The sequence below is a fragment of the Ascidia mentula genome, chromosome 1 (assembly GCF_947561715.1).
Source record: "Ascidia mentula chromosome 1, kaAscMent1.1, whole genome shotgun sequence".
Lineage (NCBI taxonomy): Eukaryota > Metazoa > Chordata > Ascidiacea > Phlebobranchia > Ascidiidae > Ascidia > Ascidia mentula.
In genome coordinates this window covers 3,942,353-3,962,289 of record NC_138566.1, presented here as the reverse complement: position 1 = coordinate 3,962,289, position 19,937 = coordinate 3,942,353, and the positions used below count along the sequence as shown (strand labels likewise).

The 19,937-nt window shown below is 37.6% G+C and overlaps 2 long non-coding RNA genes across 16 annotated transcripts; one reads left to right on the top strand and one right to left on the bottom strand.

Annotated features, from left to right (window-relative positions):
• The first annotated feature begins 1,659 nt into the window (after positions 1 to 1,659).
• Positions 1,660 to 2,730, top strand: LOC145914641 (uncharacterized). Of its 2 annotated transcripts, none has more exons than XR_014403385.1 (3): positions 1,660 to 1,795; positions 2,053 to 2,172; positions 2,589 to 2,730. It is a non-coding gene; the product is annotated as an uncharacterized LOC145914641 (long non-coding RNA). The 2 variants fall into 2 exon arrangements; XR_014403386.1 differs by having other exon boundaries at positions 2,053 to 2,144; positions 2,589 to 2,724.
• Positions 2,731 to 4,059: 1,329 nt separating this feature from the next.
• Positions 4,060 to 18,705, bottom strand: LOC145901516 (uncharacterized). 14 transcript variants are annotated; one of them, XR_014402552.1, is made up of 22 exons: positions 18,608 to 18,705; positions 18,421 to 18,510; positions 16,700 to 16,793; positions 16,215 to 16,335; positions 15,646 to 15,739; positions 15,235 to 15,281; positions 13,969 to 14,062; positions 13,484 to 13,604; positions 12,915 to 13,008; positions 12,504 to 12,550; positions 11,232 to 11,325; positions 10,747 to 10,867; positions 10,178 to 10,271; positions 9,767 to 9,813; positions 8,497 to 8,590; positions 8,012 to 8,132; positions 7,443 to 7,536; positions 7,032 to 7,078; positions 5,762 to 5,855; positions 5,277 to 5,397; positions 4,708 to 4,801; positions 4,060 to 4,343 (listed from the first exon to the last, which is right to left on the bottom strand). It is a non-coding gene; the product is annotated as an uncharacterized LOC145901516 (long non-coding RNA). The 14 variants fall into 14 exon arrangements; XR_014402555.1 differs by having other exon boundaries at positions 5,351 to 5,397; positions 18,421 to 18,700; XR_014402558.1 differs by having other exon boundaries at positions 8,086 to 8,132; positions 18,421 to 18,700.
• Positions 18,706 to 19,937: the final 1,232 nt, after the last annotated feature.

The following is a 19,937-nucleotide window of genomic DNA, read 5'->3' as shown; positions in this document are numbered from 1 at the left end:
TCAAAAATCAAGCTTTCCAAAAATATTAAACATGTCTAAAAACACATTGAGCTGCCGTTGTAAGAGCCGAATACACTTCAACCCTACACCCCCCATTGTAAACACGGTTTAGGGGTGCTCTGGTGCATACTTTCGCCGATAAATGTTGCTACAAAGCGAGTCGCAAGCTTTTCTTTTGCACAAACAACCTTATACCATCCCACTATCGAATGAAATCAAAGTTGAATCAATTCAGTCGGAGATGCTATGCTAAATCCAACGATTACTTACTCCAACCCGACCGTCGCCCGCCGCTTTTTTAAACCGCCAAGCCATATGTATGGGCGTCACGTACTTTCGCCGATAAATGTTGCTACAAAGCGAGTCGCAAGCTTTTATTTTGTACAAACAACCTTATACCGGAATTTTTTGGTCCAATCATTTTCTGTGAGTGGCATGTTGTTGCAGATGGTTGAAAAAATTTAGTTGAAATAGTTGAAAAAAAATTATTGAAGTGCTCAGCAATCAGCATGGTGTCTGTAATTGAATTTCCCTCAATATTCAGTTTGCCTATGGTGTTACACTTTTTACGTTTTATATTTACAAGGTCACGAATTACTTGCCAAGTGGATTTGGAATTGTTGGCACTAACTGTGAGTTTGTGGTGAAAATAGTTATGCTTTGCTGTGGCAATTGTGTGATTTAGTGTGTTTCGAGATAATTTGTATTCATTTTTCAAGGTGTGGCATGGAGTTTTTAGCATTTTTAAAAATATTTTCTTTTTGTTTTTAATTGATGTTAAAATACCTTTTGTCATCCAGGGTTTGTTTTGTATTCATTTTTCCCTTCTTGTTTTCTTGCGAATCGGGGCATGTCTGTTAATGATCCTGTCAAATACCATGCTAAAGGTTTCAAAATCACTTTTGGGTGTGGATTGACTGTTCCACCTTTCATAGTATGGAGTGAGAGCATCTTCTAATTCTTCTAGAAAATTATCTATGTTAAGCTTTTGTAGATCTCTAGTTGCTTGATCAAAATGTATGGTTTTGGTTAGTCCTAAGCTGTGTGCAACCAGAAATACAGGAAAGAAATCACTAATGTCATGTTTTATGATTCCAGATGTGTGGTGATTGATGATGTTATTGGTGTAAATGTGATCAATTAGTGTTGCACTGTGTGTAACATGTTACGGTAATTTTGTATTGTTTTATTATTTTGGATCAGATCAATGTTAAGTCCGACACAATGGTTGATGTTTTCTTTTCGCTACGTTGCTCATGTATGAAAAAGCTGATTCAGGCACATACGAGTGCATACACAACTCCATTCAACATAGCATCGTTGCCAAACCTGAATTTTGTTGATAACCAACCGCCGCTCTCACCAAACAAACTTAAATGACAAGAGTTACAAACAAGACGCAGTAGTCATTTGTTCAACGCTACGTCAGACAACCAAGACTTCAACTTATAGCAGATTCTCGTTTCACTTTTTTTAACAAATTGTCTGACTTAGATCGCAGATTTAGTCAGACAGATGCAGATTCTCGTTACTTAGATTTAGGAAATATGTAAGTTAAATTTGGGAAATTCTTTTATTTTTTCTGTGTCAGTCATTGTTACACAAGGTATGTTACATCTAAATATTAATGTCCATGGCCATCTTGATGTTGTAATTACACTCCTTTCTTGTGTGTTCGAAGTTGTGATATTCCTGCATTTGACAGCAGGTATTAAAAAAAAATTAGTCAACAATCAATTTCGAAAATTTGCCTAAAATGGAACAACCACAAGCAGCTGCACCGGAACCAAACGAGGTGCGTATTTTTTGCATTGATAAAAGTTTTTTGCAACTCAACTGTTTTTTCTATTAACATCTACACAGTATAAATATCTTTCTATCAAAATATTTACGCCAGATATATTTATGTTACTTTTTTTCAAACAATATTTTTTTTGCGATAATATTTTTCTGAATAGTCGAATGCATCAGGCACACTGAAACTAAATAACTCTAAACCGCTGAATAAAGTATTCTATTTATTGTGTATTAAGTTTTTTGGTCTGTTTTCAGAATCAAAAAATGAGGGCATTTCCTGGAAAATACCAGAATGATCCAAACATTTCTGTTGAAGAAGTTCCTGGCATCGGAAAACATACATCAAAGTATTTAAACCAATATGGGATCTTCACGGTATTAAAATATGATAACACCAACATACAACAGATGTTGAACCGTTGTGAAAAACTAAAACTGTCAAATCTGCGTAAATATAAAAAATTATGAGAACGAAGCCATCCATACTGTACGAGTGCATACACAACTGCATTCAACATAGCATCGTTGCCAAACCCTGATTTTGTTGATAACCAACCGCCGCTCTCACCAAACAAACGAAACGTTGACTTATATAACAAGAGTTACGAACAAATAACTTGGGGAAGTTCCTGGTGTAGAAAACTTACAGAAGAGAGATAAAATTATTTTGGAATTTCTACGGTAATCCAAATCCAAATCATGTTTATTTTGCGAAAAAAAATGAAATGAAATATGACGAAATTATTAGGAAATATTTGCTGCATTGTTAACCCAAATTCAATTTGTCACAGGCATATCACCTACACCAACTACGTAAAGTATGCCAGGACAACGAAGATTACTTTTGTGGGATTCTAGTCAAATCGACAGAAGCCTTTCTTGCACATGCACGGAAGGCATTTCATGCTTTTGATGATTTGTGAATAACCTCACATGTATACAATGGAAAAAAATACACTTGAAATCCCAAGAATTGGTGTTCATTTTAGGGTTTACATAGACAAGATTGTGAGAGAAAATATAATGACAACACGTGGAATCTCGGAAAGCATATTTTTGACTAACTTTTATTTTCAAAACTGTATGATGTTGAAGGTCCGGAAAGGTCATGTAAACTAATATTAACGAACTGGCCCTGCACACTGTAGTTATGGTTCCTAATTTTTACATATATCAGAAGATTTCGAATTTGAGACATGAATAAGTGTTATACAGGTATAAGAGTTATTTAACATTAAAACAAGGATTATTTGTTCGTTGGAAAAAGATTCGAGTTTCGAGTGACACTATTCTTACGTAATGTAAATGACTTACGATGACTATTAATGGTAGGGTGGAAATATTTTTCCGAACACTGCTCAGGTTTGGACTTGTTTTGAATATTCGAAAAGGTAGCGCCAGACATATGGCAACAAACCTCCTGGCTTTTAGGTCTCTTTCCTTTTTGTACGAGTGTCTTTTTAACCTACTGATCCGCTTAAGGCCGCATATCAGTTATTAAATCCCCGAAATCTAGTTTTGAAGGCTATCACCATTAATACCCATACTGGGTGATTTGCTTTTTTGCCAACAACATTTCCTGTGGTCAGTGACTCATGAAGATCTACTGGTACTATTCATAGAGATAAAAAAATGATTGCAGCTGCATCTGCCAAAACACAGCAAGGATCTGAGGAGCCTCCAGGAGGATCTTTTGTCCTATAGGATAGCAAAAACAGTCCCAGGGGGCAACCAAAGAACTTTCCTGTGACAATTTTTTTTGCCATTGCGTAGAAAAGGGTTAGGGCCAACATTAAATTGCAAATTGGATGAGGTTTTTGTGATTCATTTTTTCGCAAAACCATCTTACATTTTTTTGCAGCCCATTTAGCTAAAATAATGACTGATCGGGGCCGAAATGACCCCTAGGGGGTGCTTTAAGCAACTATCTTGCAACTAATTTTCACCTTACTGCGTAGCCAAGAGGCGGGCCTAACACAAAATCACAAATTAAGGTATCCTTCTGTGATTCAATTTTGAGCTACATCCCCTTGAACATTTTGATGGTTTTTCAACTAAACTTTCCACAGCACCCTGCACCGAACGTCTGACTGACTGAGAAGAGCAAAAAATGCACTAAACCTGCACCAAACACGCTGAAAATCGCCCTGGCTACACCACGTGACTGCTTGCTCATTCACCCATAAAATTGACCCCAATGCATCACCGGTTGCCTTGTGACGAAACTGAGACTCTCTATGACGCAGGAGTACAAGACGGGCATTCCCCGCGGGCAAAACTATTTTAATAGAATTACTGATATGCGGACTTAAATAGTGGCGCAACCGCCCAAAATCGCAATTGTTCTCATTTAAATGCCTGTGATTGAAGAACTGGCCACACATATTCATGCACATAAAGCATTGAAAAAATGTTTTTTGTTGCTAGGTGGCAATAAGTGACTGGAGATGCTTCAAAACCTTTCAAGCCATTCAACTATTACATTGTGAAGTTTCACACCTGTTTGATCATCGGATCCAGAGTTGTTGCTGTTTTACTAACACCACCTAAACAACAGAAAATGGCCTTGTCAACAGAGTTACCGCCAAGACAACTGATAGGCAGAGGATGATGCTTCAGGCCCCAAACCGGTCACATAGAATGGAACCAAATATCACGAGGCAGTCATGCAACAATTATCTGCATGTCCAATACTTAATTACATGACACAGGTGTTAATTAATCAACATCCAAAGGCCAATTAGGGGGCATGCATTGTGGTAGGAAATTACGAACATCTCAACACCATGAAAATTACATGAGAATTGTGTTATTAACTTGCATACAAGACCATGCAATGCAATTATTTGCTTAAAATCAATTGATAAACCAAACTAAGAGCTACTATATTGGTAAAATAGTAGCACATACCCAGAATATGTTGAAAATTGCTTCGGTTTCAATGGTGTGAGCAGTGAATCTGTTCGTATGAAGCACCATTCATATGGTGATGGACCACTTCTCTCTGGGGTAATAAATATAGCTCAGAGTTACATGAGTGATTTTGTTAATTAATTATGACAACGTAAAGTGTAGTAACATTTGATTTGAGCAATTGCAAGCATTATTATTAAGCCAAATTGATATTGGGAAAAAGACAGCTAATGCAAAAATGCCATGATAAATGCAGAAAAATCATCAAAGCTCTGTGGTAAAATCAACCTGAAATGTGTTGTGGACTGTTCAGGCAGAGAATTCATGCGCTTAAACCAATTTTTTGGGCCATTTGAATGCCTGTGATTGAAGAACTGGCCACACATATTCATGCACATAAAGCATTAAAAAAATGTTTTTTTGTCACTAGGTGGCAATAAGTGACTGGAGATGCTTCAAAACCTCTCCATGTTCTTCGAAATACATAAACTTACAAATTTAAGCATAAATTTGACACACATTGCGCAGTTTACAGAATGGCTAATTTCCCTTAAATAGTGGCGCACCTGCCCAGAATCGCAATTGTTCTCTGAAGTCCAATACATGAGCCATACAACTATTACATTGTGAAGTTTCACACCTGTTTGATCATCGGATCCAGAGTTGTAGCTGTTTTACTAACACCACCTAAACAACAGAAAATGGCCTTGTCAACAGAGTTACCGCCAAGACAACTGATAGGCAGAGGATGATGCTTCAGGCCCCAAACCGGTCACATAGAATGGAACCAAATATCACAAGGCAGTCATGCAACAATTATCTGCATGTCCAATACTTAATTACATGACACAGGTGTTAATTAATCAACATCCAAAGGCCAATTAGGGGGCATGCATTGTGGTAGGAAATTATAAACATCTCAACACCATGAAAATTACATGAGAATTGTGTTATTAACTTGCATACAAGACCATGCAATGCAATTATTTGCTTAAAATCAATTGATAAACCAAACTAGGAGCTACTATATTGGTAAAATAGTAGCACATACCCAGAATATGTTGAAAATTGCTTCGGTTTCAATGGTGTGAGCAGTGAATCTGTTCGTATGAAGCACCATTCATATGGTGATGGACCACTTCTCTCTGGGGTAATAAATATAGCTCAGAGTTAAATAAGTAATTTAGTTAATTAATTATGACAACGTAAAGTGTAGTAACATTTGATTTGAGCAATTGCAAGCATTATTATTAAGCCAAATTGATATTGGGAAAAAGACAGCTAATGCAAAAATGCCATGATAAATGAAGAAAAATCATCAAAGCTCTGTGGTAAAATCAACCCGAAATGTGTTGTGGACTGTTCATGCAGAGTGATTTGCTTTTTTGCCAACAACATTTCCTGTGGTCAGTGACTCATGAAGATCTACTGGTACTATTCATAGAGATAAAAAAATGATTGCAGCTGCATCTGCCAAAACACAGCAAGGATCTGAGGAGCCTCCAGGAGGATCTTTTGTCCTATAGGATAGCAAAAACAGTCCCAGGGGGCAACCAAGGAACTTTCCTGTGACAATTTTTTTTGCCATTGCGTAGAAAAGGGTTAGGGCCAACATTAAATTGCAAATTGGATGAGGTTTTTGTGATTCATTTTTTCGCAAAACCATCTTACATTTTTTTGCAGCCCATTTAGCTAAAATAATGACTGATCGGGGCCGAAATGACCCCTAGGGGGTGCTTTAAGCAACTATCTTGCAACTAATTTTCACCTTACTGCGTAGCCAAGAGGCGGGCCTAACACAAAATCACAAATTAAGGTATCCTTCTGTGATTCAATTTTGAGCTACATCCCCTTGAACATTTTGATGGTTTTTCAACTAAACTTTCCACAGCACCCTGCACCGAACGTCTGACTGACTGAGAAGAGCAAAAAATGCACTAAACCTGCACCAAACACGCTGAAAATCGCCCTGGCTACACCATGTGACTGCTTGCTCATTCACCCATAAAATTGACCCCAATGCATCACCGGTTGCCTTGTGACGAAACTGAGACTCTCTATGACGCAGGAGTACAAGACGGGCATTCCCCGCGGGCAAAACTATTTTAATAGAATTACTGATATGCGGACTTAAATAGTGGCGCAACCGCCCAAAATCGCAATTGTTCTCATTTAAATGCCTGTGATTGAAGAACTGGCCACACATATTCATGCACATAAAGCATTGAAAAAATGTTTTTTGTTGCTAGGTGGCAATAAGTGACTGGAGATGCTTCAAAACCTTTCAAGCCATTCAACTATTACATTGTGAAGTTTCACACCTGTTTGATCATCGGATCCAGAGTTGTTGCTGTTTTACTAACACCACCTAAACAACAGAAAATGGCCTTGTCAACAGAGTTACCGCCAAGACAACTGATAGGCAGAGGATGATGCTTCAGGCCCCAAACCGGTCACATAGAATGGAACCAAATATCACGAGGCAGTCATGCAACAATTATCTGCATGTCCAATACTTAATTACATGACACAGGTGTTAATTAATCAACATCCAAAGGCCAATTAGGGGGCATGCATTGTGGTAGGAAATTACGAACATCTCAACACCATGAAAATTACATGAGAATTGTGTTATTAACTTGCATACAAGACCATGCAGTGCAATTATTTGCTTAAAATCAATTGATAAACCAAACTAAGAGCTACTATATTGGTAAAATAGTAGCACATACCCAGAATATGTTGAAAATTGCTTCGGTTTCAATGGTGTGAGCAGTGAATCTGTTCGTATGAAGCACCATTCATATGGTGATGGACCACTTCTCTCTGGGGTAATAAATATAGCTCAGAGTTACATGAGTGATTTTGTTAATTAATTATGACAACGTAAAGTGTAGTAACATTTGATTTGAGCAATTGCAAGCATTATTATTAAGCCAAATTGATATTGGGAAAAAGACAGCTAATGCAAAAATGCCATGATAAATGCAGAAAAATCATCAAAGCTCTGTGGTAAAATCAACCTGAAATGTGTTGTGGACTGTTCAGGCAGAGAATTCATGCGCTTAAACCAATTTTTTGGGCCATTTGAATGCCTGTGATTGAAGAACTGGCCACACATATTCATGCACATAAAGCATTAAAAAAATGTTTTTTTGTCACTAGGTGGCAATAAGTGACTGGAGATGCTTCAAAACCTCTCCATGTTCTTCGAAATACATAAACTTACAAATTTAAGCATAAATTTGACACACATTGCGCAGTTTACAGAATGGCTAATTTCCCTTAAATAGTGGCGCACCTGCCCAGAATCGCAATTGTTCTCTGAAGTCCAATACATGAGCCATACAACTATTACATTGTGAAGTTTCACACCTGTTTGATCATCGGATCCAGAGTTGTAGCTGTTTTACTAACACCACCTAAACAACAGAAAATGGCCTTGTCAACAGAGTTACCGCCAAGACAACTGATAGGCAGAGGATGATGCTTCAGGCCCCAAACCGGTCACATAGAATGGAACCAAATATCACAAGGCAGTCATGCAACAATTATCTGCATGTCCAATACTTAATTACATGACACAGGTGTTAATTAATCAACATCCAAAGGCCAATTAGGGGGCATGCATTGTGGTAGGAAATTATAAACATCTCAACACCATGAAAATTACATGAGAATTGTGTTATTAACTTGCATACAAGACCATGCAATGCAATTATTTGCTTAAAATCAATTGATAAACCAAACTAGGAGCTACTATATTGGTAAAATAGTAGCACATACCCAGAATATGTTGAAAATTGCTTCGGTTTCAATGGTGTGAGCAGTGAATCTGTTCGTATGAAGCACCATTCATATGGTGATGGACCACTTCTCTCTGGGGTAATAAATATAGCTCAGAGTTAAATAAGTAATTTAGTTAATTAATTATGACAACGTAAAGTGTAGTAACATTTGATTTGAGCAATTGCAAGCATTATTATTAAGCCAAATTGATATTGGGAAAAAGACAGCTAATGCAAAAATGCCATGATAAATGAAGAAAAATCATCAAAGCTCTGTGGTAAAATCAACCCGAAATGTGTTGTGGACTGTTAATGCAGAGTGATTTGGTTTTTTGCCAACAACATTTCCTGTGGTCAGTGACTCATGAAGATCTACTGGTACTATTCATAGAGATAAAAAAATGATTGCAGCTGCATCTGCCAAAACACAGCAAGGATCTGAGAAGCCTCCAGGAGGATCTTTTGTCCTATAGGATAGCAAAAACAGTCCCAGGGGGCAACCAAAGAACTTTCCTGTGACAATTTTTTTTGCCATTGCGTAGAAAAGGGTTAGGGCCAACATTAAATTGCAAATTGGATGAGGTTTTTGTGATTCATTTTTTCGCAAAACCATCTTACATTTTTTTGCAGCCCATTTAGCTAAAATAATGACTGATCGGGGCCGAAATGACCCCTAGGGGGTGCTTTAAGCAACTATCTTGCAACTAATTTTCACCTTACTGCGTAGCCAAGAGGCGGGCCTAACACAAAATCACAAATTAAGGTATCCTTCTGTGATTCAATTTTGAGCTACATCCCCTTGAACATTTTGATGGTTTTTCAACTAAACTTTCCACAGCACCCTGCACCGAACGTCTGACTGACTGAGAAGAGCAAAAAATGCACTAAACCTGCACCAAACACGCTGAAAATCGCCCTGGCTACACCATGTGACTGCTTGCTCATTCACCCATAAAATTGACCCCAATGCATCACCGGTTGCCTTGTGACGAAACTGAGACTCTCTATGACGCAGGAGTACAAGACGGGCATTCCCCGCGGGCAAAACTATTTTAATAGAATTACTGATATGCGGACTTAAATAGTGGCGCAACCGCCCAAAATCGCAATTGTTCTCATTTAAATGCCTGTGATTGAAGAACTGGCCACACATATTCATGCACATAAAGCATTGAAAAAATGTTTTTTGTTGCTAGGTGGCAATAAGTGACTGGAGATGCTTCAAAACCTTTCAAGCCATTCAACTATTACATTGTGAAGTTTCACACCTGTTTGATCATCGGATCCAGAGTTGTTGCTGTTTTACTAACACCACCTAAACAACAGAAAATGGCCTTGTCAACAGAGTTACCGCCAAGACAACTGATAGGCAGAGGATGATGCTTCAGGCCCCAAACCGGTCACATAGAATGGAACCAAATATCACGAGGCAGTCATGCAACAATTATCTGCATGTCCAATACTTAATTACATGACACAGGTGTTAATTAATCAACATCCAAAGGCCAATTAGGGGGCATGCATTGTGGTAGGAAATTACGAACATCTCAACACCATGAAAATTACATGAGAATTGTGTTATTAACTTGCATACAAGACCATGCAATGCAATTATTTGCTTAAAATCAATTGATAAACCAAACTAGGAGCTACTATATTGGTAAAATAGTAGCACATACCCAGAATATGTTGAAAATTGCTTCGGTTTCAATGGTGTGAGCAGTGAATCTGTTCGTATGAAGCACCATTCATATGGTGATGGACCACTTCTCTCTGGGGTAATAAATATAGCTCAGAGTTACATGAGTGATTTTGTTAATTAATTATGACAACGTAAAGTGTAGTAACATTTGATTTGAGCAATTGCAAGCATTATTATTAAGCCAAATTGATATTGGGAAAAAGACAGCTAATGCAAAAATGCCATGATAAATGCAGAAAAATCATCAAAGCTCTGTGGTAAAATCAACCTGAAATGTGTTGTGGACTGTTCAGGCAGAGAATTCATGCGCTCAAACCAATTTTTTGGGCCATTTGAATGCCTGTGATTGAAGAACTGGCCACACATATTCATGCACATAAAGCATTAAAAAAATGTTTTTTTGTCACTAGGTGGCAATAAGTGACTGGAGATGCTTCAAAACCTCTCCATGTTCTTCGAAATACATAAACTTACAAATTTAAGCATAAATTTGACACACATTGCGCAGTTTACAGAATGGCTAATTTCCCTTAAATAGTGGCGCACCTGCCCAGAATCGCAATTGTTCTCTGAAGTCCAATACATGAGCCATACAACTATTACATTGTGAAGTTTCACACCTGTTTGATCATCGGATCCAGAGTTGTAGCTGTTTTACTAACACCACCTAAACAACAGAAAATGGCCTTGTCAACAGAGTTACCGCCAAGACAACTGATAGGCAGAGGATGATGCTTCAGGCCCCAAACCGGTCACATAGAATGGAACCAAATATCACAAGGCAGTCATGCAACAATTATCTGCATGTCCAATACTTAATTACATGACACAGGTGTTAATTAATCAACATCCAAAGGCCAATTAGGGGGCATGCATTGTGGTAGGAAATTATAAACATCTCAACACCATGAAAATTACATGAGAATTGTGTTATTAACTTGCATACAAGACCATGCAATGCAATTATTTGCTTAAAATCAATTGATAAACCAAACTAGGAGCTACTATATTGGTAAAATAGTAGCACATACCCAGAATATGTTGAAAATTGCTTCGGTTTCAATGGTGTGAGCAGTGAATCTGTTCGTATGAAGCACCATTCATATGGTGATGGACCACTTCTCTCTGGGGTAATAAATATAGCTCAGAGTTAAATAAGTAATTTAGTTAATTAATTATGACAACGTAAAGTGTAGTAACATTTGATTTGAGCAATTGCAAGCATTATTATTAAGCCAAATTGATATTGGGAAAAAGACAGCTAATGCAAAAATGCCATGATAAATGAAGAAAAATCATCAAAGCTCTGTGGTAAAATCAACCCGAAATGTGTTGTGGACTGTTCATGCAGAGTGATTTGCTTTTTTGCCAACAACATTTCCTGTGGTCAGTGACCCATGAAGATCTACTGGTACTATTCATAGAGATAAAAAAATGATTGCAGCTGCATCCACCAAAACACAGCAAGGATCTGAGAAGCCTCCAGGAGGATCTTTTGTCCTATAGGATAGCAAAAACAGTCCCAGGGGGCAACCAAAGCAACTTTCCTGTGACAATTTTTTTTGCCATTGCGTAGAAAAGGGTTAGGGCCAACATTAAATTGCAAATTGGATGAGGTTTTTGTGATTCATTTTTTCGCAAAACCATCTTACATTTTTTTGCAGCCCATTTAGCTAAAATAATGACTGATCGGGGGCCGAAATGACCCCTAGGGGGTGCTTTAAGCAACTATCTTGCAACTAATTTTCACCTTAATGCGTAGCCAAGAGGCGGGCCTAACATAAAATCACAAATTAAGGTATCCTTCTGTGATTCAATTTTGAGCTACATCCCCTTGAACATTTTGATGGTTTTTCAACTAAACTTTCCACAGCACCCTGCACCGAACGTCTGACTGACTGAGAAGAGCAAAAAATGCACTAAACCTGCACCAAACACGCTGAAAATCGCCCTGGCTACACCATGTGACTGCTTCCTCATTCAACCAGAAAATTGACCCCAATGCATCACCGGTTGCCTTGTGACGAAACTGAGACTCTCTATGACGCAGGAGTACAAGACGGGCATTCCCCGCGGGCAAAACTATTTTAATAGAATTACTGATATGCGGTCTTAAATAGTGGCGCACCCGCCCAAAATCGCAATTGTTCTCATTTAAATACCTGTGATTGAAGAACTTGCCACACATATTCATGCACATAAAGCATTGAAAAAATGTTTTTTGTTGCTAGGTGGCAATAAGTGACTGGAGATGCTTCAAAACCTTTCAAGCCATTCAACTATTACATTGTGAAGTTTCACACCTGTTTGATCATCGGATCCAGAGTTGTTGCTGTTTTACTAACACCACCTAAACAACAGAAAATGGCCTTGTCAACAGAGTTACCGCCAAGACAACTGATAGGCAGAGGATGATGCTTCAGGCCCCAAACCGGTCACATAGAATGGAACCAAATATCACGAGGCAGTCATGCAACAATTATCTGCATGTCCAATACTTAATTACATGACACAGGTGTTAATTAATCAACATCCAAAGGCCAATTAGGGGGCATGCATTGTGGTAGGAAATTACGAACATCTCAACACCATGAAAATTACATGAGAATTGTGTTATTAACTTGCATACAAGACCATGCAATGCAATTATTTGCTTAAAATCAATTGATAAACCAAACTAAGAGCTACTATATTGGTAAAATAGTAGCACATACCCAGAATATGTTGAAAATTGCTTCGGTTTCAATGGTGTGAGCAGTGAATCTGTTCGTATGAAGCACCATTCATATGGTGATGGACCACTTCTCTCTGGGGTAATCAATATAGCTCAGAGTTACATGAGTGATTTTGTTAATTAATTATGACAACGTAAAGTGTAGTAACATTTGATTTGAGCAATTGCAAGCATTATTATTAAGCCAAATTGATATTGGGAAAAAGACAGCTAATGCAAAAATGCCATGATAAATGCAGAAAAATCATCAAAGCTCTGTGGTAAAATCAACCCGAAATGTGTTGTGGACTGTTCAGACAGAGAATTCATGCGCTTAAACCAATTTTTTGGGCCATTTGAATGCCTGTGATTGAAGAACTGGCCACACATATTCATGCACATAAAGCATTAAAAAAATGTTTTTTTGTCACTAGGTGGCAATAAGTGACTGGAGATGCTTCAAAACCTCTCCATGTTCTTCGAAATACATAAACTTACAAATTTAAGCATAAATTTGACACACATTGCGCAGTTTACAGAATGGCTAATTTCCCTTAAATAGTGGCGCACCTGCCCAGAATCGCAATTGTTCTCTGAAGTCCAATACATGAGCCATTCAACTATTACATTGTGAAGTTTCACACCTGTTTGATCATCGGATCCAGAGTTGTAGCTGTTTTACTAACACCACCTAAACAACAGAAAATGGCCTTGTCAACAGAGTTACCGCCAAGACAACTGATTGGCAGAGGATGATGCTTCAGGCCCCAAACCGGTCACATAGAATGGAACCAAATATCACAAGGCAGTCATGCAACAATTATCTGCATGTCCAATACTTAATTACATGACACAGGTGTTAATTAATCAACATCCAAAGGCCAATTAGGGGGCATGCATTGTGGTAAGAAATTATAAACATCTCAACACCATGAAAATTACATGAGAATTGTGTTATTAACTTGCATACAAGACCATGCAATGCAATTATTTGCTTAAAATCAATTGATAAACCAAACTAGGAGCTACTTTATTGGTAAAATAGTAGCATATACCCAGAATATGTTGAAAATTGCTTCGGTTTCAATGGTGTGAGCAGTGAATCTGTTCGTATGAAGCACCATTCATATGGTGATGGACCACTTCTCTCTGGGGTAATAAATATAGCTCAGAGTTAAATAAGTAATTTTGTTAATTAATTATGACAACGTAAAGTGTAGTAACATTTGATTTGAGCAATTGCAAGCATTATTATTAAGCCAAATTGATATTGGGAAAAAGACAGCTAATGCAAAAATGCCATGATAAATGAAGAAAAATCATCAAAGCTCTGTGGTAAAATCAACCCGAAATGTGTTGTGGACTGTTCATGCAGAGTGATTTGCTTTTTTTGCCAACAACATTTCCTGTGGTCAGTGACCCATGAAGATCTACTGGTACTATTCATAGAGATAAAAAAATGATTGCAGCTGCATCTGCCAAAACACAGCAAGGATCTGAGGAGCCTCCAGGAGGATCTTTTGTCCTATAGGATAGCAAAAACAGTTCCAGGGGGCAACCAAAGAACTTTCCTGTGACAATTTTTTTTGCCATTGCGTAGAAAAGGGTTAGGGCCAACATTAAATTGCAAATTGGATGAGGTTTTTGTGATTCATTTTTTCGCAAAACCATCTTACATTTTTTTGCAGCCCATTTAGCTAAAATAATGACTGATCGGGGCCGAAATGACCCCTAGGGGGTGCTTTAAGCAACTATCTTGCAACTAATTTTCATGCGTAGCCAAGAGACGGGCCTAACATAAAATCACAAATTAAGGTATCCTTCTGTGATTCAATTTTGAGCTACATCCCCTTGAACATTTTGATGGTTTTTCAACTAAACTTTCCACAGCACCCTGCACCGAACGTCTGACTGACTGAGAAGAGCAAAAAATGCACTAAAACTGCACCAAATACGCTGAAAATCGCCCTGGCTACACCATGTGACTGCTTGCTCATTCAACCAGAAAATTGACCCCAATGCATCACCGGTTGCCTTGTGACGAAACTGAGACTCTCTATGACGCAGGAGTACAAGATGGGCATTCCCCGCGGGCAAAACTATTTTAATAGAATTACTGATATGCGGTCTTAAATAGTGGCGCACCCGCCCAAAATCGCAATTGTTCTCATTTAAATGCCTGTGATTGAAGAACTGGCCACACATATTCATGCACATAAAGCATTGAAAAAATGTTTTTTTGTTGCTAGGTGGCAATAAGTGACTGGAGATGCTTCAAAACCTTTCAAGCCATTCAACTATTACATTGTGAAGTTTCACACCTGTTTGATCATCGGATCCAGAGTTGTAGCTGTTTTACTAACACCACCTAAACAACAGAAAATGGCCTTGTCAACAGAGTTACCGCCAAGACAACTGATAGGCAGAGGATGATGCTTCAGGCCCCAAACCGGTCACATAGAATGGAACCAAATATCACAAGGCAGTCATGCAACAATTATCTGCATGTCCAATACTTAATTACATGACACAGGTGTTAATTAATCAACATCCAAAGGCCAATTAGGGGGCATGCATTGTGGTAGGAAATTACGAACATCTCAACACCATGAAAATTACATGAGAATTGTGTTATTAACTTGCATACAAGACCATGCAATGCAATTATTTGCTTAAAATCAATTGATAAACCAAACTAAGAGCTACTATATTGGTAAAATAGTAGCACATACCCAGAATATGTTGAAAATTGCTTCGGTTTCAATGGTGTGAGCAGTGAATCTGTTCGTATGAAGCACCATTCATATGGTGATGGACCACTTCTCTCTGGGGTAATAAATATAGCTCAGAGTTACATAAGTGATTTTGTTAATTAATTGTGACAACGTAAAGTGTAGTAACATTTGATTTGAGCAATTGCAAGCATTATTATTAAGCCAAATTGATATTGGGAAAAAGACAGCTAATGCAAAAATGCCATGATAAATGCAGAAAAATCATCAAAGCTCTGTGGTAAAATCAACCCGAAATGTGTTGTGGACTGTTCAGACAGAGAATTCATGCGCTTAAACCAATTTTTTGGGCCATTTGAATGCCTGTGATTGAAGAACTGGCCACACATATTCATGCACATAAAGCATTGAAAAAATGTTTTTTTGTCACTAGGTGGCAATAAGTGACTGGAGATGCTTCAAAACCTCTCCATGTTCTTCGAAATACATAAACTTACAAATTTAAGCATAAATTTGACACACATTGCGCAGTTTACAGAATGGCTAATTTCCCTTAAATAGTGGCGCACCTGCCCAGAATCGCAATTGTTCTCTGAAGTCCAATACATGAGCCATTCAACTATTACATTGTGAAGTTTCACACCTGTTTGATCATCGGATCCAGAGTTGTAGCTGTTTTACTAACACCACCTAAACAACAGAAAATGGCCTTGTCAACAGAGTTACCGCCAAGACAACTGATAGGCAGAGGATGATGCTTCAGGCCCCAAACCGGTCACATAGAATGGAACCAAATATCACAAGGCAGTCATGCAACAATTATCTGCATGTCCAATACTTAATTACATGACACAGGTGTTAATTAATCAACATCCAAAGGCCAATTAGGGGGCATGCATTGTGGTAGGAAATTATAAACATCTCAACACCATGAAAATTACATGAGAATTGTGTTATTAACTTGCATACAAGACCATGCAATGCAATTATTTGCTTAAAATCAATTGATAAACCAAACTAGGAGCTACTTTATTGGTAAAATAGTAGCACATACCCAGAATATGTTGAAAATTGCTTCGGTTTCAATGGTGTGAGCAGTGAATCTGTTCGTATGAAGCACCATTCATATGGTAATGGACCACTTCTCTCTGGGGTAATAAATATAGCTCAGAGTTAAATAAGTAATTTTGTTAATTAATTATGACAACGTAAAGTGTAGTAACATTTGATTTGAGCAATTGCAAGCATTATTATTAAGCCAAATTGATATTGGGAAAAAGACAGCTAATGCAAAAATGCCATGATAAATGAAGAAAAATCATCAAAGCTCTGTGGTAAAATCAACCCGAAATGTGTTGTGGACTGTTCATGCAGAGTGATTTGCTTTTTTGCCAACAACATTTCCTGTGGTCAGTGACCCATGAAGATCTACTGGTACTATTCATAGAGATAAAAAAATGATTGCAGCTGCATCTGCCAAAACACAGCAAGGATCTGAGGAGCCTCCAGGAGGATCTTTTGTCCTATAGGATAGCAAAAACAGTCCCAGGGGGCAACCAAAGAACTTTCCTGTAACAATTTTTTTTGCCATTGCGTAGAAAAGGGTTAGGGCCAACATTAAATTGCAAATTGGATGAGGTTTTTGTGATTCATTTTTTCGCAAAACCATCTTACATTTTTTTGCAGCCCATTTAGCTAAAATAATGACTGATCGGGGGCCGAAATGACCCCTAGGGGGTGCTTTAAGCAACTATCTTGCAACTAATTTTCACCTTACTGCGTAGCCAAGAGGCGGGCCTAACATAAAATCACAAATTAAGGTATCCTTCTGTGATTCAATTTTGAGCTACATCCCCTTGAACATTTTGATGGTTTTTCAACTAAACTTTCCACAGCACCCTGCACCGAACGTCTGACTGACTGAGAAGAGCAAAAAATGCACTAAAACTGCACCAAACACGCTGAAAATCGCCCTGGCTACACCATGTGACTGCTTGCTCATTCAACCAGAAAATTGACCCCAATGCATCACCGGTTGCCTTGTGACGAAACTGAGACTCTCTATGACGCAGGAGTACAAGACGGGCATTCCCTGCGGGCAAAACTATTTTAATAGAATTACTGATATGCAGTCTTAAGTCAACAGCTTTGTTGATTGATGTCCAACCACCGTTCTGAGCAAACCAAAGAAAGTAGATTTTTAATAATGGAAGCAAAGAACATACAGTCATTGCCCAACGCAGCGTCAGACAACCTAGAGTTAAATTTATGGCATTGTTATATTTCTTGGTGAAAAATTGTTGCATAAATTTACGAAATATGTGGATTTAGGAATTAGGGAATCTGGCTAATTTTATGTTTCTGTATCAGTCATTGTTGAATGAAGTAAATTGCTGTTAAATGTTACTGTCCATGGCCATCTGCAGGTGTTGATAATTCTTCCTTGCAATCAGGCTTCTTTTTACCTATGATACCTGTTTGTATCGCTTGTAAAATGATGTTTTAACATGTTTTTCCATTTGAAATTGAATGTTTCAAAGCATTTTTTTTTAATCGTAACAACCCAGACAGTTAAAGGACTTTGTCGGCGCTTTAAAGTCAAACCGATACGAGCCATTGTACGTGTTGTGATCTTTCTGAAACGAAACCGTTTGTCATTAAGCAGTTAATTGCGTGGCATCCTCTTACATTTTAAAAGATATGTTTTGTTAGTCAGATGTACGGTATGTTAGCCTTTGTACTAAACATCCTGTGAGCAGTTAGTGCAATATTTACTTGTTATAAGAAGAAGAGTTGTTTGTAATCTGTTTCCTCACAAAAATATGCCTATTTCGAATAAAGTTGCTCTGATGACGTTTTTGCAATCTAAAAATATGCAAAAAATGATACCGTAACCTTGTAGTCAAAGAAATCAACAAGACTAAAGTAAACTAAATCGTCGGTATTATTTTAGGTTTTTTACCTTCGCCTGGAACGCAGTCACATGAAAAAAACCTTAAGTGATACACTGTTAGACAAACGTAGAGAACCCACACATTACACACATTGTTTGCTTTAGAGTGTGTCATTTCAAAACATCAATTCTCTCGTGAACCGACTTGTCTACGTAAGAAGAACGCCTGAACGGATTTCCTGGTCTGTGAATTGTGAATTTATCCAGAAAATTAAGAATAATATTTTCCACGTGTGTTATATTGACTTAAGACACTTTAGTTTTAATAAGATTACAAACAGAAAATTTACCGCAATATTTTTACCCCAGACCTAAAACCGATTTTGTAAGATGGTGCTGGTATATGTCAACAAGTTCCTTCTTTACGAGCGGCGTTTGAGAACGACTGGATCTTTTTATACTTGTGCTTTCTCAAAATGTTTGCCCAATTTATACCGACAAAATACTAAAAGGGTTTGGATAGGAAAACTTTGGATCAAATTTAATTCCTTTGGTTCCGATTTTGTTGTTTGTTGGTAGTTTGCAAAATGATGCTGGGGTTGATCTTAATTTTTAAAAACATCAAAGATTTGACACGAAATCGCTACATTATTTCTTAAAAATCAGCTTACGAAATAATACAGATCTAACATATTCCACCAAAAATTTTGTACTTCTAACCTTGTTTAAATGCGTAAATAACTGTATATTCTCTAATGCAGGAGTATATTAAAGCTGCAACAGAATGACTGATGGAAGTTTACCATTACAACCTGTAAGCAAGTGGTATAATATATATTTGTATAATAGCAATCATCGTTTGTAAAACCTTACTTTAAGTTGTACCCAACGTCTTAATTCGCATGTATTTTTTCAGACTCCGATTGATCAACTTACTCATACTTTGGGTAGTTTAAATATTTCTTTTCCCGAAGATCCACCAGAAAATCCCCAGAACCAGGTGATAAGGCTTCTATGTAGCAAGTTTAAATTGTTCACTGAACTTTTACAATCAACGTTCAGACCAAAAAGGAGATCGAATTTCCAACGCTATATGCAATAAATCCAGGAGATTCGGTTTCAATCGTTCCTGGAATCGGAACAGCGTCTGCAGCAAAACTGAGACAATTCAACATTACAACGGTATTGTTCATTATTTTTGGTATTTTCTTAGTAAAATAGCAGTTTTTTTTTTAATTTTGATGTTAATTTCACGTAAAACTGAAAAAAAGGACAACTCAAAAAAATATTTATCTTGGTGTTTCAACATGATGACTTTTTTCTAATTGCGATGTCAAAATAAGGACGAACCGTTCATATAAACAAAGACAAATCTTTGAAATAAGAACGGTATGGCAAC